This window comes from Balaenoptera musculus, chromosome 14 (assembly GCF_009873245.2).
Source record: "Balaenoptera musculus isolate JJ_BM4_2016_0621 chromosome 14, mBalMus1.pri.v3, whole genome shotgun sequence".
Classification (NCBI taxonomy): Eukaryota; Metazoa; Chordata; class Mammalia; order Artiodactyla; family Balaenopteridae; genus Balaenoptera; species Balaenoptera musculus.
The window spans coordinates 33781099-33803086 of record NC_045798.1 but is presented as its reverse complement, the minus strand read 5'-3'; the positions used below and the strand labels follow the sequence as shown (position 1 = coordinate 33803086).

Genomic DNA, 21988 nt, shown 5'->3' with positions numbered 1-21988 from the left:
GACATGGTTAAGTGAGAAGTGCCCAGAGGTCCCACATACATAATACACTCATGTGAAAAAAGGACAGTCATCCAACCAAGGAGGGGGAGAGAAGACCTCGGGCTGCGGCCATTCTCGGGTCTTCTTTATGCTCACGTCACATTCAATGCAGGACTCAAAACACGAAATTTGCTTTACAGCTTCAGAATTTCAGACTTCCTTCTGTAACTGATTCATCACTAACTGGGGTGCAACGTGTCTGTGATCATCTCTGCCCTAGAATTCTCACTTCAGAGAATTCTAAAATGCTAAATTATAAAATAATTTGCAAATAAAGCAAAAACTTAAACAGAAATCAGTTACCCCAAATCACTGCAGATATCTTCTACACTTGTGAAACCTCTCACTTTTCCCGCCCCCCCATTTTTTCTAATTGCCAACTGCGAGCACATCACTTAAAAATAAATCGGAAAGAATACTGCCTACCCAGAAGAGACTGTATCTTGACAAACAACACATACTTTTCAAAGACAACACCAATAACCTAAACCGAGAATTTAGCAAGACATTTGGGTGCAAAGGAGAGTAAGAAATATACTGACTCTTTGCATCAATATAGACTCGTTACTTAAATATAATTTTTAAGTGGCCCTTTAAAAAAAATTACAGTATTTTCCTCAGTAAGAGGAATATTCAATGATTTCTACTACTGCACACACAAAAATACCTCCTCTTCCCTGATCTATGAAATACACTTTCCCATGCAGGCTTGCATGCATGTCTAATTCTCCAAACAATACCTTACGGCGCAGTCCAACTTGAGAAAGGAGAGTCTCATTCATTTACCAGGCAAACTTAAAGCCAGCAAGATGCTTCAGATGGTCTGGTTTTGCCTGCCCCACCCTTGTTTCCTTTGAGCCATCGTGATGTCACAACACCAGGCAGGGTAGTGACTTCACTGCTCCAGCCCCTGCTTCTGAGCACACAATTCTCTGAAGCCCAGACAAATCAAATGACAGCAGGGCCCTCCAGGAGTGCCTGATGAATTCCCAAGAAACTAGCAGCTACAGAGCCTTTCGAAAGAAAGAGATGCTGCAGTGGCACCATCAAAGATCTCTCCAAATGAAGTCGTGCCAAAGAGAAATCTGAGTCATGGTTTTTGAGTAAGTCTATATTCCATAATAAAGCTGACATTCAGAGGAAGACTGTGGTTGGATACCTGGAAGAGGCGGGGGAGGAAAGATGACCAGGGTACTTGAGGACTTAAGAAATCTCTCTCCATTATAGTCAAATTCTCATGGAAGAGAAACATGTATTTATTTTTCAGCCTACTCTTGGAGTTCTATTTTACTGGAGAGGACTTGAATTCTAATTCGTGAATTTTAGGGCTTTTTAAAAAAATCACTAACTTAAAAGATAAATATGTTTTACAACATGGAAGAGAATACACTGGACAGCATATGCCTGCCATAATCCAACAAACAGTAAATCCAGAAAGGATTCACAAAGCACTGACGATATCACATCTCCTGGGACATGAAGGGCTGCCCCTTTTCTACTTGAGTGGCCCCTGGATGCATCTGACCAACCGATGTTTCAAGACCAATGTCTAGATAAAACAGCATCTGATCAAGTAAAAAAAATCCCAGATCTATTTGAACACAATTCAAAGTTGGCCCAAGTCCAAGCACTGCGCAAGAATCGACACAAACTGCTTTTAACCTAAGTTGCATTCGTGCACAGGAAATGACTTAAAAATTAAATGGAAACAGTTCCCTGAGACAGACCTTTGACCTCTATCTTCTCAATCCTTCACCTCAAAGGGGTTTACAAATTAAGTGGCTTCTCTTCTCCTTCTTGACAAATCATTCACAAAACATGTCCTGTGTTGCCAAAATTATTTGCCTAAAGTGTATTAGTTCCATAAACTGTATGCAGTAACTGGTGCATCTGGTATTTTGCTTTTCTAAACCACCAGAAAATCATAATGCAAATGAGACTATTTAGTATTCAGCTATTTTATTTTCATCAATGCCTTCTGAAGTTAATAAATTAAAGTCAGCCTTCTCAATGTAGAATTTATTTCCTCTCACAAGGGCTTTGTTACTCCAATTGAAATTTTATAAGTCTGCTACCAAAATTAACATGCATTTTTTAAAAACACTGAGCCAAGATACAAATCACCTCCCATTCCCCAGAGTTCACTCAAGCTTTGATGTGCTGTTTTTTCTTAATAGGACTTTTCTGCTTAATTTTCTGTAATTGGTGCTGCGTTCAGGGCTCCCGGATCATAAATGGATGACCATAAATTATCATTTTTGTTTCCTTGAGACATTAAAGATCAGTGTAAAACTCAAAAAGAACGTTTCCAGCACTGGATTTGATGACTCTACTGCTAGGAAAGTTAATGTTACCAGGAGAAACTCCAACGCACACCTGGCCGCCCCAGAGAGCCTAAACTGGGCCAAAAAAAGGGATGGGCAGGATATCTGCAAAAGCAATTCCGCAAGCCTAATGTAAAAAAGCTGAAACCCCAACTTAAACACGTAATGCAAGCGCCGCATCAGCAGGACTGCCTGACCCTCTCAGGATTTCTCAGGCCGGCCTCCACGCGTAATTAATACCACATGTTCTCTTTATCTTTCTATTTGTTCTGCAACAATCTCTCCCCAACTTTAACCCTAGGCTGGAACTGGAGGAGAAACCCCTAGACAACTTTGTATCCGGAAATCTGAAAACCGAAAAGGAGAGAACGCTCCGGCGGCAAAGGACCACAGTGTCAATTTACTAGGTAACCACACCCACCGCATTGCAGAAGCCATGAACTTGGCGGGGCGGAGGGTGGGGGGGGTGAGATGGCGGGGAGAGTTGGAGAGGAGACGGGAAAGGGGGAGGGAAAAGAGGGCGAGAGACGAGGGGAGATCCCAGAAAGCCGGCCCCCGCGGCAAGGAGCCGGGAAGCACCCGCCAGGAACTGGCTGAGACCCCCCGACTCCCGCGATTCCGAGCCGCGGCCCCCACCCCCCGGGCTCCCCGCCCCCAGCCGCCGCAGAGCCACCCGCGCACACGCCTCCCAAGGCAGCGGAGCTTCGGGGGCGCCAGGTGAGCAGCGCCACCCCCGGCCCCTCGGCCCCGAACCAACCCTTTGGGACGCTGCCCCCTCCTCCCCGGACGCCCGGCTGCAGCCCCCGCCGCCGTCCGGGGGCCGCCGCCCCACTTCGGGGAAGCGGACAAGTTACATAAAAGCGGCCAGCCGCTCCCGAGCGGGGATGCTTTGTGCGAGCACACCTTACCGGCACCGCGCCGTGCCCGCCCGCGCCGAGCCTGCAGCCGCCGCGCCCAGGCCCCTCTGCCGGCCGGCCCCCGCCCCGGGCGGCGCCGCAATGTCGCCCCCGCGCCCCGCCCCCACCCTACCCCGAGGGGTAACTCAAAACATGGCGCCCGGGACGGGGGTGGGGGGGGGCGAGGAAACTGACAGAGCGGGGGCATGGGGAGCCAGCCGCCCCTCTCGGCCATGGCTCGGAGTGAGGCCCCCAGGCCGGAGGCCAGGGCTCAGGCTGAGCGCCGGCCCCGCGATGCTGGAGCGCGGCCGGCGGAGCGGGCACGTCCCCGGGCGCGACACGCGGCACCCGGGCTCGGCCCGGCGGGGGTCCCCGCGGGGGTCCGGGCGGGGCGGGCGCCGGGCTCCCGCGGTTCAGGCGGACGAGCGGCGCCGGAGCCACGCGTCCGCCGGGCCGCCCCGCGCCCGCTCACGGCCCGCCCTGCGCACCTCGCGACCCCAAGCCCCCCTCGGATCCCCCCCAACTCCGCAGGCAGAAAAGTTACCTGGCTTGGGCCGGGGGCCCGGGCGCGCTGCGGCGTAGGGACCGGGCTCGGGCGCGCGTCCTCTGGGCGCTGCGCGGAGGATCGGGCGTGGGGAGGAAGCCGCAGACTCGGGCCGCTCGCCGCGCTCCCCGCCCCCTTTTTCAGGAGCCACGGAGGCTCCGCGGGCTGCGGCGGGGCACACGCCCAGGGACGGCGCCCGGCCAGGCTCGGCCGCGGGGGAGGGGGCGCCGCGGGACTTCAGGACCGTCGCGCCGCGGCTGCCTTCTCCATCGTGGCGCAGGGTCGCGCTCGGGGACGACGCCTCCAGACCGTTGCCAATCGCGTTAGCCTTTGGATTTCCACTGCGATTTCTGCCCGGCTCTCTATCCCTCCCAGACACCCCCGGGAGAGTGGGGGGAGGGTGTTCCTGACCTTCAGGTGAGTTATTTATTGGCTTAGGGACTGCAGGGTTTTTTTTTCTTTTCCCTTTTTGAAAAAAAAAAAAGAAATCAAATTGGCGGCGTTTTGCACAGGGTGGGTGCCCCAGAAATACTAAATTAATGGAGAAGATCTGAATTAAAGGTTGAGGGAGGAGGTTTCCTGTCTTTGGACAGCCCCCGCCTCCCCACTGTCTCCCCCTTCCCCACCATAAACCTGCAGTTACAGGTGGTCTCCTGGACTTCCCAGCCTAAAGAGAAGTCATTATTGATAACGCTTCCCACTGAAATGGAGGGCGGGGTGGTGCACAGCGACTTGCAGGCAAAAGAAATTATTCCTGATCTCTCACAGAATCTAAGCTCTAACCAAGTAACCAAGGCACATTTATTAAAATGTTAAGGGCCTCTCCATCTACTCCTAGTCACCCTTCCAGGAGCTCCCCGACTCATTTAGGGAGGGGAAAAAATGGATTTACAGAAGTATTGCATTTACTATCCAGTGCCAAAGATGTGCTGCAGAGTTAAATGGCTGTGGCAGAGCTTCTGGACCTGCTCTGTCGGTGAGGCCCCAGGAGGTGGGAAGACTTGGCCTGTTTTTCCAGGACAGGGAAGATGGCAATGGGGGGGGGGGGGGGGCCGTATAGCACAAGGAACTCTATATTCAGTATCCTTTAATAAACCAGAAAATGGAAATGAAAAAAAAGAAAGGGGAGGGGGCATTGTTCACATATTCACATTTTTCAGGTTGTATAAGAGAGAAGTTTGGAAAATTGTGGTTCCTGTGTTTCTGTGGAGTTTATAGATCTGTATTCTGTAGATATGCAGCTTTGAAAAATTTTGGAGGAAGAAAATGTGACTTAAGTCATGTTATAGGAAAACTATTCTGATAACACTGCAAAGACTAGAAAGGATGGGCAAATACCAGAAGCTGACAGGAGGTGACTATGGCATTGTTCCGAGTACCAGAGATAACAAAGACCTAAACTGTCTTTCAAGTGACAGATAAAGGGTCAGTTCAAATACTGGATGCATTTGTGGATGATGACCTGTGTTAATTTCCTATCGGGGGCCACAAGTGTTAGACATATATATATATACACGTATCACATCTGTACATATATGCTGGTGTGTGTTACATATAAGATCTGTGAATAAAGAAAGGATTTATTTTCCTTTTTTGATATGCACACTAAAGCACTTTCCTTTTTTTTTATTTATGTAGGTTGTTTATTATAAAGGATCCATTGTTTTTATTAACTGCATAATGTTAGGAAGAAAATGCAAGGAGTACTAGGATTAGGGGCAGATGTAAACCTGTAATACCAAGCTAAACCTGATATCACATAAATCATAACACATAAATCCAAAGTAATTCTCAAAATTGTTTTCATATCAATTTATAATTCTGTTTTACATGAAGCAATATGTTTCTCTTATGTTTTAAATTTATCTCTTTTTTTCATTTTTTTTAACATCTTTATTGGAATATAATTGTTTTACAATGTTGTGTTCGTTTCTGCTGCATAACAAAGTGAATCAGCTACATGTATACATATATCCCCATATCTCCTCCCTCTTGCATCTCCCTCCCACCCTCCCTATCCCACCCTTCTAGGTGGTCACAAAGCACCGAGCTGATCTCCCAGTAAAGCACTTTCCTTTAAAAGTGGACTTGAACAAATTGTATTGTTTACAATATATACCACATTGGCATTATCGTTTGAGACAGAGATGGTTTCATATTCTCATTCATTTTATTGCTGTATTTTTGCTATTTTTTAAAAATTGAAAGCAAACTGTTTTCTCCCTGACTCATGAATCTTAATCTTTCTAGTGATGGAAAAAAATCAGCAATAGTGTATGAATGTCTATTTTCTTGGGAGGAAATGTTCAAATACTAAATATTATTTTTTGAAAGTTAGAAGTACCTAGCTATTTATCCTAATACTGCATAAATTCAAAATTTGGAGTAAACACCATACTGCTTCACAGTTTAACAGTAAATGTGGGAAGCAGTTACTGTGAAACCCTTTGGGTTTGACCAAGGCTCTCCGCTATTCTTTTTTTTTTTGTTTTTCCTAGCACACATATGGAGAAAAAGAAATGCCAAACGAAAATTCATGAGCAGCACAAAGCTAGCTGTCAGTATCTTGCTTGCATCTCTGTAATAAACTCTCTTCCTTCTACCTTGTGAATATCATGCCAAAGCCCCTGCTAGTCATCTGTCCCCCCACAGTGCCTCACTGGGTACACTGCAAGCAAGCATTGAACACTTTTGCTAAATGAATGAATGGACGTTGAATAATGCCCTAAGTTGTCACTTGACTTTGAGGGTTCCGTTTCCTCACATATAAAATAAAGGACTATTTCCAAAATTCCTTATGTTTCAAAAATACTAGGGTTCCATAAAATAAAAAGACATGAACACATATTAATACCTGCTGAGTAAAAGCAATAAGGAAAAACCTACACTTTAACGCTCGTCAGGAAATAAAATAACGAGCTCTTCCACATGGAAAAGAGAAGGAAAGTAACAAAATAAAGGAGAAGACAAGGTGATGATACCATTATAGTTGGATTTGCTTTGTTTCATAAAAGACCAACATCACCCTGCATCCCTCTCACTATCAAAAATAAAGCCACTGTACCCCCAGAGAACTTTTTATTCTTGTCAGTGTGACGCCCCTCATGGTGCTGTTTCAGCGGGTTACAGAAAAGTAGTTCTTGGGTCAAAGGAATGCCTTTCAGACAGTCCCAGAGTGAGTGCAGATTTGGCCTGAGAACTCAGTCAGATTCCAAATTTTCTGTGTTCACACAGGAAGTACCGAAATACGCCATGAAATGTGGGGAACGATTCCATGACTCCAAGCCCAGGTCTCAGGATGCCCGTTCTGGTCTCTACCACCATGACTAAGGCTTACCCTACAATAGGCTTCCTGAAATTGCTCTACTGTAGGGAAGATACATCACTGAAGGCCAACAAGCCATCCAGAGAAAAGGGACACGGCTAACTTTAGGTAAGATAAGTGTGTAACTTCATCCCAAGCTGTAGAGACAGGATTCCCCACGAACCTCCATCCAACCACAAGCATCCACAGCATACCGACTCCTTGGTACTCACTGGTACCCTGCTACCTGATGAGCAACGATAACTCCAGGGAATTCACTAGTGGTCCAATGATTAGGACTCCAGGTTTCCACTGCAGGGGGCACCGGTTTGATCCCTCGTTGGGGAACTAAGATGCCGCAAGCCGCGTGGCATGGCCAAAAAAGAAGAAGCAAAAGAAAAACAAATGATAACTGCGGCCTGACAGCCAAGGCAAGGGCAGCATTTGCCGGTTGTATTAGAGCCTCATCAACAAGATGTCAGGGTGTATTGTCAACCTCATCAACAAGACCCCAGGAAGAGATGACGGAGAATCTATCAAGTGATTCCATCAGAACGTTGCCCTCCAACACGAGGACTGGGAGAACACTGAGGCTTGACCAAACCCTACAGATGCGGCCGATCTAACAGGCATGCAGCCCTGTCGACAATCTCAGACTACCCTTCATTAAAGCATGTGGTATTTAAAAATATCTCCATATTCTTCAGCCCTTTAAGTTGACTGTTTCTCATAGTCAGTTGCTTTAGTAAAATGTTAACAACACTCGCAGTAGCTAGTTGAGACTTATTCCATGCTCAGGATAATGTCAGGCACCTGAATTGCATCTTAAGTCCTTGAAATGAGGACACAAAGTCTTTAGCCAGGGCGTTACCAGGGACCATAGATAAGGGAAATACAGGGATGAATGCATAATTCAAAAGCAACAAGCTTACTCTTTTGAAATAAAAATTCATTTGAGAGTTTCTAGGTTCTAAGAATAGTGTCAAGTTAACAGCTCAGCAAAGCTTCCAGATGCTTCCTTCATTCCACGTTTGTATACATCATTTCAGGGGTCTGCATACATGCAGAGCACAGATGCAAAGCGAAATTTTAAAATGCCAATAAGTACAAATGCACCACAAAATATACGAAAACATGTACATATGAGAGGAAGTACATATGATGTACTTCCCCCTGCTAGTACATCATTAAAAAAACCGTTCCCCACAAGATCCAGAGCTCTTTTCTACCTTTTTTGTTAAGATATGGAACAGATTCAATGCCTTCAAAAAATCAAAACATAATGGAAAATAAAATGATTTGTATGCAAGTCAAAATTACAGTGAGGTATCACCTCACACTGGTCAGAACAGCCATCATCAAAAATCTACAAACAATAAATGCTGGAGAGGGTGTGGAGAAAAGGGAACCCTCCTAAAGTGTTGGCGGGAGTGTACAACCACTATGGAGAACAGTATGGAGGTTCCTTAAAAAACTAAAAATAGAACTACCATGTGATCCAGCAGTCCCACTCCTGAGCATATATCCAGAGAAAACCATAATCTGAAAGGATACATGCACCCCAATGTTCACTGCACTGTTTACAACAGCCGAGACAGGGAAGCAACCTAAATGTCCATCGACAGAGGAAAGGATAAAGAAGATGTGGTATATATATATACAATGGAATATTACTCAGCCATAAAAAAGAAGAAATAATGCCATTTGCAGCAACATGGATGGACCTAGAGATTATCATACTAAGTGAAGTCAGACAGAGAAAGCCAAATATCATATGATATCACTTATATATGGAATCTTAAAAAAATGATACAAATGAACTTATTTACAAAACAAATAGACTCATGCACATAGAAACAAATGTATGGTTATCACAGAGGCAATGAGGTGGGGGAGGGATAAATTAGGAGTTTGGGACTAACATATACACACATATACTGTATATAAAATAGATGATCAAGAAGGACTTACTGTACAGTGCAGGGAACTCTACTCAATATTCTGTAATAACCTATAGGGGAAAAGAATCTGAAAAAGAATGGATATATGTATATGTATAACTGAATCACTTAGCTGTATACCTGAAACTAACACAACATTGTAAATCAACTATACTCCAATATAAAATTAAAATTAGAAAAATTAAAAATCATTCCTATTCATCAAAATTCCATATTTGCGTCCTTCCTGTCTTTGTACTCTTGTAAAAATATTCGTCAAAAAGATGGGACTAATATATATCATGTAAGTTTCATTGCATTAAAATATACCCTTATTAAATAATTTTTTACTTTCTTCATTTGTAGTAAATTTTAGAAATCTCAGCCCTTTTAAATAGAATAATTTCCGGGGAATTCCCTAGTGGTCCAGTGGTTAGGACTTCTTGCTCTCACTGCCAAGGGCCCAGGTTCGATCCCTGGTCAGGGAACTAAGATCCCGCATGCCGCACGGCGCGGCCAAAAAATAAAAATAAAAATAAATAAATAGCATAATTTCTAACAATAAAATTTTAAGGGTTATTCTAATCCTCAGTTCTTTATAAAGTTTAAACGCTGAATAAGTCTATTCTCTTCCCCTTAAGTAAAAATAAAGAATATTTTATATTTGGGTATTTTGTGTATAGTGGCAAAATATAAGTAATGGAAGTTGGTAACCTATAATATTAGGAAATTCAACTCCCAAGCGATTCACCATCTGAGACCATATTGATACCCCAAACAGATGATCACTACTGAATGATGCCAAGACAGTTAACATTTTAATCACTTCCCCCGAAAAGACATAAAATGAATGCCAGCAAGCCCCTCAGTCTCCTGTAAAGTTGTAAATAATCCTATTTCATCCTAACAGCAATCAACAAGAATGAACCGAGGAAGAAAAAAATGGTAATAAGACACATTCAGATGTCTGGTTTATTAACTTGTTGACTCTGTCTCCAGGTTTATGTTCTCCTCTTTAGGCAAACAAGCCATAGTTAACTTTGTAAACTGAAGAAACATGCAGCTATGACTACTCCAAGAAAAATATCAGCTTTGCTGCTCGATTTGATTCCTGTTTTCCAGGACTTTTATTTGCTATGTTCAATGCCTCCCTGTGCATGCATACTTAACAGTGTGGGTACAACCTGAAAATAGTCCACAGCTTCCAGAATGTTCTGGGAATCAATGAAAACATCATTAGACTATCTTTGCCCCTTGAAATAAATTTGGTGCTTAATAGGTCAAAGCCATCTTAAAGAAAGCTTCCGCTATTGATTCTCTCCTGTTCAAGATGTTTATCAGGCACTTGTCAGAACATCAAAAAAGGGCTTATTTGCAAATGATAGAAATCTGAGAAGGGCACCGGAGTTTCTCAATCCAGGTGGTTTGTGAAGAGTTTTAAGTTTTATATTTGCGTGTCAACAATAATCTTGGAAAGCAGTAAAAGTACCACTTATATCAGAATCCCTCGGAGTACTTGTTCATAATGTTGATTCCTGGGTCCAGCCCCTGGAATAAGCAAACCAGAACCTCTGGGGGGGGATCCAGAGAGCAGGCACTTTGAACAAGCTCCCCAGGTGATTCAAAATCCCACTTGGTTTTGAGAACCACTGATCTAGGTGACCAGGGTACAGCAATAATGACACAGGTCAGAAAGTTGGTGTATTGTTCACACCAATGTTTCACAGAAGGTGGGACAGAGAAAAGTGACAGGACAGCCGCATTCAGCCACGAACTGTACGGAGCCTACACTACGGCAGTCAGCACACATTTTGCCAGAAGAGTTATTGTTTGGATCCTGTCGTTGTATGTGTGCATCAATTTGCAACAGCAGTTCATTTGCAGTAAGTATAGTAATAACAATGAAAGATTGTTCTGTACCCAGTTCCGTCAATAATTGGATTTGACGCCCATTTATCGAAGATTGCAATAACACTACAACTCTGACCTTACTTTCCAAGTACACAAAAAACATCTTGAAAAAGTTGCCAAGAGATGTCTCATTAAAATGGTAAATGGAAAACTAATTGCTGGCAGTTTGAGTTAAGTTTGAGATTTGACTTTCCCAAACCCAGCACATAGAAACTTTAAGTTATTCATACCTTTTGCTATAACATACATATACAGACAGGCATACCCTGTGCTGATTAGTGAAAGCTAGTGAACCAAATTAAATAAAGAAATCGACCAGAGGCTACATCTTTCTACCCTTAAGCACAACGTGAGGGATTTTATTTCGGAAAAACAAGATCATTAATCCCATTAGTATGTTGTTACTTTATAGGTCTTGTATTTTTCATATCATTTGTAAGGTTAGTTTGGTTTTATAGTTGATGAGAACTACAGCATGATGAATTTAAATCTAGTTTTACATCTGTATATATTTAAGTTAACAAAAATAATATAAGGTAATATGGGAGGCATCAGAAATATTTTCTTTCATTAAAGCTATGTTAAAGAATGAGATTTCAGCTCAATAAAAGATAATACTAATATGGACCAGCTGTCTTATGAACAGTGGGCTCTCCAGCTAGAAGGATCAAGGGGACACCACATGACATCTGTCAGTAATGCCCCAGAAGAGATTCCTCTTACACATGGGCAATTGGGCAAGAGCATATTTAAAGTCCTGTCCATCCCTGAGATCAAATTGTTTTCCAAATGTTTGCCACCCAGGAACCAGGGCTTGCCCACTATTTTTCATTGTTTAGGTAGCAACTCAAATCTTGACTTCATTAAGATATACTGAGATATATATAAACACATACGTGTGTGTGTGTATACATATTATGGAAGAGCCTACAAAACTTCTCCATTATAGGTTGAGATTAATCTGCCATTGGTTCATTACTTTTTCTCCATGAATCTGAAGATAATTTCCATGACCAGTTCCCTTCCTACATGACCTCTCTGATCCATCAGCTCTAACCCACTTGTCCCATCCTTGCTCATCAGACTTTTATCTCTGAGTTAGGTTTTATTGCGTTGCATCCAGTGGGTGGGCACAACATTGTTTGAGTCAAGGTCTAAAGATTCTAAACGGGAAACCATTATATTTCTAAGCCCTTTTCTGAAATGTTCCCAGGTGTTCCAATGCCCATTCCCAAACGATTCCACTCTTTAACAAAATCAAGCAGGCACACACTTGCCATACCACATACATGTTCAAGAATGCCATTATGGCTTGATGAACAGAGTACTGAATGATGTCTTAAAATTGTTGTGTGGCCTTGAACAAATTTCAGCTTCTCTTTTTATTTTTGTTTATTTTTTTGGCTGTATCACGGGGCATGTGGGATCTTAGTTCACTGAACAGGGATTGAACCCATGACCCCTGCAGTGGGAGTGCGGAATCCTAACCACTGAGCTGCCAGGGAATTCCCAAATTTAAGCTTCTCTTGATATCAATATCCATTGAAATATTCCTTCCATTTTCTGTCTTATTAGAATAGAGCCGTGGTTCTCAACCATGGCAGTGCATCAGAAGAATCACGTAAGGGAGATTTTAAAAAATAGCAACTGAAGTTCATTATCATGGTGGCGTGATGGATACATGTGGGCTTATTATTATAATTCTCTGTACTCTGTGTACATTTGAAATATTTCATAATATTTTAAAGTTTAAATTTAAAAATATTTTTTAAAATAACTGATGCTTGAGATCTACCCGAAACCAATTAGAACAGAACCTCTGGAGAATGAAGGGCAGGCATCAATATTAACATTCCCCAAGTGGTTTTTAAGGGTAGGCAGAGTTGAGAAACAAGGGCAAGAGAAGACTGAAGCACAAAATTAAGTTGAATATTAAGAATTCCTCAAAAGAAGGATGCCATAAAAATAAAAATTCATAGAAGTTTATATTTGTTTATACCTTCAAACAGAAGCCACTGGATTAAACATGCATGTACCTATTTGTCCTCTGTGAAGCTAGTTGCTTTTTGAACACATCTTCAGCTTCCTTGGCAGTGCCTGCCATCAGATTTGTTGATACTCACACTCTTTAGGGGAAACTTATTACTGTAGCTGGCTGCCCGTTTCATAGTAATGTGTCAATAAAATGCTGGCATATTTAACAACAGGCATAAAGAACTCATAACACTAAATACCATGACTAGAATTTCAACAACTCTTCAAACACCCCAAAGGAAAAAAAATATCATTCAGTTTTATTCCAAGTTCCTCTGTGAAGTAGAGAAAATACACTTGCACACTCATGAGTATCTTAGGTGGTGGATGATAGAAGATTCCAGCACGTAATCAGAGGGGTCTAGTAGGGAATCATGTCTAAATAAATATAATCTTAACATTTTATGAATTGGAGCTAGCGATTTCCCCCAGGGGTGTTCAGGCATTGGGATTCAACATCATGGTGCCCAGCCCAGGGATCACTATTTTTACTAAAAGCCAAAATTTATGGAGCATTTACCTTGTGCAAGGAACTGTTTTACGAGCTAGTCTATGAGAATACCTTGTTTCACCATCATGAGAAGCTTATGAGATAGATCCTATGATTGCCCTTATTTGACAGAAGGGGGAAATGGGGCAGAAGCAGGTTCAACAGTGTGTCCAAGGACACACAGCCATGACCAGTAGAGCCAGGATACAAACTTGGGTGGTCTGACTCCCAAGCTAGACCCAAAAGGCTTCTACCTCTACAGTCAAATGTACATATACGCACACACACACATATTTGGTTAAATCTCATGAAATCGGCAATCTTCAATTGTTTTTTGACTTTCAAAAACAGTAACTTTACAGTAATGTAAGCAATGAGAAGACACTGCATTAGCTATGAAGGCAGAGAAGCATGGGGTTAAGGAATGACTATTTCTGCTACCATGGACATATTAGAGAACAGGAAAAGTCCGCTGAAAGTCTCTAAGAACATGAATATAGAAAGAATACTCTGGTTGTTTTCAGTCTAAGATGATTCTAAAAGAACTTAAGGCAAACGCCAGTAAAATAATTATTACTAACTTTTCTTTAACACCTACCGTGTGCCCACACTGTTTTAAGTGCTTTATATCTCTATTCCTCACAGTTCTGTGAGGCAGGAACTCTTAGGATCCACATTCTAGAGATGATAAAACCAAGGCCACTGAGCAGCTAAGTCACTTGTCCTGGTCACACTTTGGGAAGTCATGGACCTGGCAATTTTATTTTAGAGCCTGTGCTCTTAACCACAATGTTCAGTTGTTCCTACAGAATTCCATCAGTTCAGCTGGAGTTTCCTCTACATAAAGGGAAATATCAAATTTAAAAAGCTATACCCCACATGGAATCCATGTATACAGATGGATCTATTTTACTAAGAAGAGCATTCTACTACTATTTCGAGTTTGAGAAAAAGGCCAAAGGGGAATGCTCTAATCCATGAGTGAATTTTAGGGGCTCTACCCTCAAAATCTATCCAGAATCCCACCATACCCACTGCTAGCACTCTGGGGCAAGCCATCACCATCCCTCTCTGGGTTCCTGCAAGAGTGTCATCACATCTCCCTCTTCTGCCTCCCTGGGACCTTTGTTGTCATTCTCCAAACAGAAGATACTGTGATCTTAGTGAAACAAGCCAGATCACGTCAACTCACATCCAAAGCCCCAAAGGCCTCCTGACTGTACCCTCTGCCCTCACTGTTCTGGCCTCTTCTACCAACCACACTCCCAGTGCCTCGCTCAATCTCACCTCCTTGTAGATCCTCAAACAAGCCAGGCACAGCCCACCCTCGGCTCCTCTCTCTGCTATGCTGACATCTCATCTCCTTCAAGTCTGATCACGTGCCGCCTCCTCAAAGAGCCCCTGCAGACCTGATTATGAACGGACCCAGCTAACTCAGCACTCCCACCCTACTCTACTTAAAAAACAAAAAACCTAACATACCCAGCATTTCCTTACTGATTATGTTTACTGTCTGTCCCCTGACATTCTCAGTGTGAGTCCCACAAAGGCAGGGGTTCTGGGGTCCTATTCCCTGGGTGTCCCAGCCACAGAGAACAATGCCTGGCAGAGGGAAGGCTTTCAATACGTGTTTACTGAATGAAAGAATGAAGAAAGGAGCAGGGATTATAAAAGATGAAGAAAGGAGCAGGGATTATAAAAGATGGGACTCTGGGGTGAAGAGTGATTAGAGGGACAGAATCACAGAGTTAGGTTGCCCAGGATTGGGACTGGACACCAGAAGGAAGAGATCCAGAAGGAAAAAACTAAATATAAGGAGGAATGAATATATGGTCAAAACATGTGCAGAGTTATATGCAGCATACCTCCTCCGGATCCACTAGTGGAGCTGATTTGGGCAGAGTCTCCCAACCACCCTAAAAGATTCCCCATCCTCACCTCAGACCAACACAGAGGACACCAGCAGGATGCACCTCTCGCCACATCCTCAGAGAAGAAAATAAAGAATGGTGTAGCCACCTCCCCAAATGCCACTTAACATCAGGGGGGATTTAATGGGCACTTGTCTTCTCAGGATAAAGGAAAATATCACAAGGTCCAGGCAGGACCCTCCTCACTCATCTCCACAAACAATGGAAATGACCACTGCAGTGGGAGTTGTCACGTCAGCTGGAGCAGAAGTGTCCAGGCTAGTATTGTTTTTCATATCAGTGGTTGCCATGGTGATATTTATAAAGATGTAGCAGTGATCAGGCAGTGAATACTTTTAAGAGGCTGCTGGAGGAAAAGAAGTTCAGTCCACCCTCCGCCTTCACAAATCACTCTCATCCCACTTGCTCCCAATAAATGGCTCACTTCTTTTGATTGCACTTGGCATGCCCATGAAAGATGAGTCTTAGATTCTGTAATCTCAGGCTTGAAGCCTGTACTGTGTTTTTCCACTTGGCCTGCATTATGGTCTTATTCAATGATTCACAGCACCTTTTGACCTTTTCAAAATGATCACCAGATCATTCCTTTATCTGCCAATAATGTCTCCTAATCCCCAGCCTCTTCCTCCCCCAGGGCACCCAAGTGCTAAGGCCTCCCAACCCCTTTGGAAGAAGCGTCTTTGTGTATTACCACTGCCAAGTTTATGCCACAGCCATACTTTAAACAAATCTTAGGAGACAGAATATCTTCAACACTCCCTCCCCGGCTCCATGATTAGATTGCAAGCTCTGTGAACGAAGCAGGTATCTCTTTCTCATAGCTGTACTTTCCAGTATGGGTATCACGGCACATTAACCCTAAAATAAAAACCCTGAAATAACTCCTAGCACCAGGTACGAGAGGGCTCAGTGAATGACCCCACTGTCTCCAGCCATACAAGTTAGAAACCCTGGTGTCTTCCTGGCACCTCACTCCGTCAGCTCCTTTACCAGCTCTATCACCAAGTCCTTTGCATTTTACCTTAATCTCCTGGATCTGTGCACATCTCCCCTCCCCACCCTCCAGCCTGTAGTAGTCCCTTCTCGGGTCTCCAATTTCCCCCGACAAGAGTGAGCTCTCAGAGACATAAGTGGGATGCTTGGAACATCTGCACGTCAATGTTCTGAGGGCAGGGACAACTCCCTCTAACGCAGCCTCAATGCCCTGAGTTCTCGCCGGGCTCCTGAACCGTGCCCCCTTCCTCTGCTTGCTCAGACTGGCCCCTTTCCATTCCTCTTTTCCAACTTCCATAACTGGGTCATACCCCCTCATTAAAGGCTCCGGAAGTGCCACCATGGCACCTATGCATTGTGGTATGATTGTTTGATGAACCACCATCTCCTGTCACTAGAATCAGATCCCAGGGCTGCTGCTGCTTACCACGGTGTCCCCACCGTGCACACTGCCTGGCACGTCAGAGACACTCGGTGAACACTTATGACAGATGAACATCACGAGACCGTCGTCATTGGAGACGGTACAGTCATGACGGTTAGATGTGTGCCGTAGTGAGGCGCTCACTACTTCTGGATACAAAGGAAAAGCAAATGCACAGACCCAGACTCAACGAGGCCTTTAGGATCTTGGACACTTAAGTAAGGCTCACAGCGGGCGCTCAAATATTTATCCATATCGTTTGCAGACAGGGACGGAGCAGGAACCAAAACCTTGCCATTTCTCCCAGCGGTGTGGCGGGAGTAGGAACATTTGGCGCTCGAAATGCTGTCCCTACGGTGGGGAGAATGACGCAATTCTTCCTCCGCCCAAAGCATCAGCCTCTGAGGTTCGCCACTGATTCACGTTCACTGTCTGCATTTCAGTGATCAATCCAGTTAGAGGAATTAGAGGGCAGGCAAAGAGGAGCCATCGGGACAGCCATCGGGGATGGACTGCGGGGAAGCCTGGCAGACACCGAGTCTCTCCATCTGTCCCCGGCCCTGCGTGCTGGACAGAGCATCGGGCCTGGAGTCAGTCCACTGGCTCCTCTGTGCGCCTGCGTCCCTGACCTTGGCCTGGGCCGTGTTGCTTCATCTCCTTGTATCTGCTTTCTCATTTCTAAACTGAGTGACTAACCTGCTTCAGGGACCGTCGAGAGGACTGAAAGAAATAATGTAGAAAGCACTTAGCTCTAAGTTCATATAATGGTGGTGGCATTATATGCAGTTATGAGGGCAGCTCACAGTAATACCTGTTGGCCACCCTGCCTCGGCCAGTGCAGCCAGGAGGCCCCTGAGGTCTCCCCACCTCCGTCTCCCCTCAGTGGGCTCCAAGATGCAGAGCAGGGTGCCCCTGGAGAACCCGCCTGCTTGACAAGGTGAAGAAGGATGGCTCTCGACCTTCAGAACGTGTGTTGAACTCATAAATCCCGTTCACAGAGGAGCTGGGAAGAAGCAGCCAGGAGCCCTTAACAGCTAATCTGACTTGGTTATGTTGCCCGATGGAGAGGGGTAAGTGCAGGAAATCACATCTGCTTGGAGCTAAGTGCTTATATATTAACATGTGTGCTGCTCCTAATAAGAGTTTTTCCCCCAGTCTTGCCGCCTTTGCTGAAAGCATTTTTAAAGCACTTATCTGAGAAGTTCTCAAGAGCACCTGTCTCAGTGTTTGGGAACCCCATCAAAAACTGCAAATACTCACGTTGTTGAAGATGGATTTTTTTTTTTTAAGGAGGCAAAATGATTTAGCACCAGGCTAATGAATAAAGGGGTCAACTGGGACCAGAACCATTGGCCATCAAAAAAAGAAACAGAACGAAAGACACAAAACCCTGAGTTTTAACTATAAACACTTTCAACTGAGTTCTTAGAAGAGGTTAATGTGCTAGTTTGGAAGGAGGTTCAAAAAGCAGTTCCAAAAAGACTTTGAGCCACAAAACCATCTCCACTCACAAAAAGAACTCTCATTTATTGAGAACTAGCTATCTGCCAGGCACTCGGTAAGTATTTTACAATACACTCTATTACTTAAGATTCAGAAAACCCCTAAATCTATATTATACCATTTTTCTTGTAAAGCTTTTTACTTTATATTGGAGTACAGCCGATTAACAATGTTGTGATAGCTTCAGGTGCACAGCAAAGGGACTCAGCCATACATATGCATGTATCCATTCTCCCCCAAACTCCCCTCCCATCCAGGCTGCCATATAAATTGAGCGGAGTTCCCTGTGCTATACAGTAGGTCCTTGTTGGTTATCCGTTTTAAATATAGCCGTGTGTACATACCATCTTACAGTTGAGAGGTTCAGCACCTGCCCAAGGTCACAACCAGGTAAATGGTAGAACTGCACTTGTCTGCAGAGAGGTGTTTACTCAAATCCCTCTCTCCTCTCCAAGAAGAGAGCATTCCTTTGAATGAATGCACTCTGATATATTTGTAAAAAAATTTTTTTGAATCATATAGTGGTCAAGCTTCTTTAATCCATGCCAAAACAGAACCCTGCAATAAACATGCAGGATTAATGGAACCTGGGGCCTAGACCACTTGGAACAGGGCTTTGCAAGTGGACAGAAATCGTCTGAGACCCTTTCAAATGGGAAGAAGAAATGAACCTAAGAAAAACCCGGAAATGGGTAACAGGGAATGGCATGTGTATCCAGGTACCATTATGCTTACATGGAGCGTTTAAGCTGGTAGTATGGAGAATAATTATGTATTAGATTTAATTATATAGAAGCTGCACGGTCTAGGTGTTAAGAGCTGAGTTTAAACCTGGCTCTGGAATCTCCAGGCTGTGCACTAAATTATCCTTCAAGGCCTCAGTGTCTTTGATGCAGAGTGGGAATGACCAAGTCACCCTCTTCCTGAGATTGCTTGAGAATCAAATATGTCAAGTGTACCTAGCACATAGGAAGCCCACTGTAAATGTTAGCTATGATTATTCACATTGATGTAAAAATACATTCATTTTCCCCAAGGGTCATTATCTGGCAGAGGGCACCACAGGACAGGCATTTATATTCTACAAGTGTACTTAGTTTTTGACAGTGGTGCTTTAATTCAATTAGACTACATCAAGTCTGAGTTTTTTGAACTTTAGGAGAATTTTCCTTGCCAACATTACACAGTGTCTGAAATTAATTAAATGATAGTTGCTAAAGTGAAAAGTTTCCAGGACCCGTTTCTGTAGAATACCTCAAAAAAGAAAAATTTGGCATGCACTCCTTACGAAGATGAATATACATTTCTTATTTCCTGTGGAGGACTTTGTGATCTTCAAAATATTTGGCTACAGTTTTATTTTTATGAAGTTAAGGCAGCCAGAGTTACTCCAAAGTTGGAGATCAATAGAATAGATGACAATGTTTTCTACCATGAAATGTTCTCATATTATTAAGTCTGAACTTTTAACAGCCCTATTTTCAAATTAATGGAGAAGAAAAATTTCCCTGGGTTCCTAACTTAGAACACTGATTTTATGCAAAGAGAGAGAGAGACAAAGTTATGGGTACCTGGAGTATCTACCTCAACTAGAGGAAGTCCCTGCTTCCATCAGAGACCTGCTTCTTCCCCCATCGTAGGACACCAGGAAAATATTGTATTGGGGCCACCTGTGAACTCCTAGCTAACTCAACCTCCACCAGAGATAGGACCGCAAAAGCAAAGCTTCATAGCAGCCATGCAAAAAACATCAATTCGGTGGAAGTAAAATACTACAGTTTATCCATTCTTCAGATGCATCGTGGGTGAAACAGACTTCCGTCCAGTTACCTGGGAAGCCAACCACTACAGCAATCTTTCTATGGGAAATTGTCTTCTGAGTTCCAAATAATCGATCTACAAGTGAACTTATGGCTGTAAGTGTTTATAAATTCACGGTTATATGGTTTAATTTGAAACCTTGCAGTTCATATCAATCATGCAATATTTACTTGGTTGCTTCTCTAGAAAAACCAATGAAGGCTAAACACAATTACTGACAGTTTAATTACTATCTCAGATTCTTGGTATGTGATCTAAATGAAACATTTTTCACCTACCACATAATTAACAGTTTTTCTAGTAAGACGAGAGAAAATTCATTATACTGCACCTATATTATGACATTAGTTATTATACTCAAAATTTCGCCTTTATGCATGCTAAAACACGAACATGTTATTTAGCCTACCTCTACAGGTAGCTTATTTTTTCTTTTCCATCTTATTTTGATCTTTGTCTCAAACACTATGATACCATCCAGACATGAAAATATATGCACCTCCACTGACTGTCCCCAAGATGCTCCTGTCCCTACAAATCCTCTCAAAATCTTGTGCTCTCCTGCAACTCTGAGTTACAGAAATGTTGAAAGTAATCTAAGGTGTTTGTATAAAAGGGTAATATAAAAATGGAGGTAGCACAAGAACTGATTAAAGCTGAACCTAAAATTAGGTGGGTTCCCTTGATTAATTGCATAGCAAGTGTCTGATGAGTGATGGATGGGGGACAACCACAGTCTACATTAGCCTAGATTCAGTAACTTTAAGAATGAAGAACTCTCATCCCTAGCTTAAAATTAATTTTTAAGAAAAAGCTCCCCAGGGAAGCATTTAGAAAGACGAAACAATTTGGGCAGCACAATCTGCCTGATAAAAGTAACTTTTTAATTTTAACTTTTTCAAACTTAATTCAAGAGACAACGGGTTACTGAACTAAGTCAAAGCCTCAGGTAAAGTACAAGTTCATCTAAATACGGGAATTAAAAGTTCCTAAAAGCAGATCCTAAAAGTTCTAGAGAACACTGCAGGATACCCCACTGCACCATTCTGAAAGTCTACATTTGTTCGGGTACATTGATCAGGAAGGAGAACATTTGCACGTTTATTGAAAGGAAATTGAATGGTAGGCCTTGTTATGTGACTTGAATGTTACATTCCATACTTTACAGAGTAATTTCCATGACTTTATATTGGGGGAAAAGAACAAAGAACGTATTATCTTCCGTGGTTTTCTTATGGCCGTAAGAGGTAAATCCTTCATAAGAGGCTTTCATTGGACTTAATGAGGTGTCCAATGAGAAATTTTAATTTTCAAGTAGGATACATAGTTGTAATTAATGTAAAAAATGTGCTTCATTTGCTGAACCTGGAGCATCCTTAGGGCTTTAAGGTAAGAAAGTGCTAAAAAATAAAGTTGGGGGGCATATGGAAAGGACACAGGAGCTCCTAATGGCCAAGGCTGGAACAATCTGAGCAAAAAAAAAAATAACAAGAAGAAGAATAGTATTGGATTATAACCCAAAGAATCAAGTAAATATGCACGAGTCTGTACTATTATAAAAAAATGACCGAATAAATACATGAAAGTAGAAGGAACAACTCTTACAGAAGAATTCCAACTAATAATTGTAGGCTGAATGAAGGAAATAGAAAAATCACCATTAGAAAACCACAGGAATAATGGCTCCAGGCAGGATCCATTGATGAATGCTAAAATTAGGGGGTAAAAATGTAAGTTGCCTAGTTTCAAAGTCTCTCTCCACATATATTTCTTAACTACAAAAGGATACGTGTTACCCTCACAGTCAGAACCACCTTCACCAACTGATGAAAGT

General features: G+C 43.0%; 1 protein-coding gene across 18 annotated transcripts in view; it reads right to left on the bottom strand.

Annotated features, from left to right (window-relative positions):
• Window positions 1–21988, bottom strand: part of EPB41L3 (erythrocyte membrane protein band 4.1 like 3) — a 223428-nt gene that overhangs the window by 136769 nt on the left and 64671 nt on the right. For 4 of the 18 annotated variants that reach the window (XM_036875033.1, XM_036875037.1, XM_036875035.1 and 1 more), the window contains exon 1: window positions 3804–4139. The exons of 1 other annotated variant lie outside the window; for it this stretch is intronic. The gene's annotated coding sequence lies outside the window, so the exon portion shown is untranslated. Of the gene's footprint in view, window positions 1–3803; window positions 4154–21988 lie in introns of those variants that run through there. 13 more of the 18 variants (XM_036875024.1, XM_036875022.1, XM_036875025.1 and 10 more) reach the window with 9 other exon arrangements.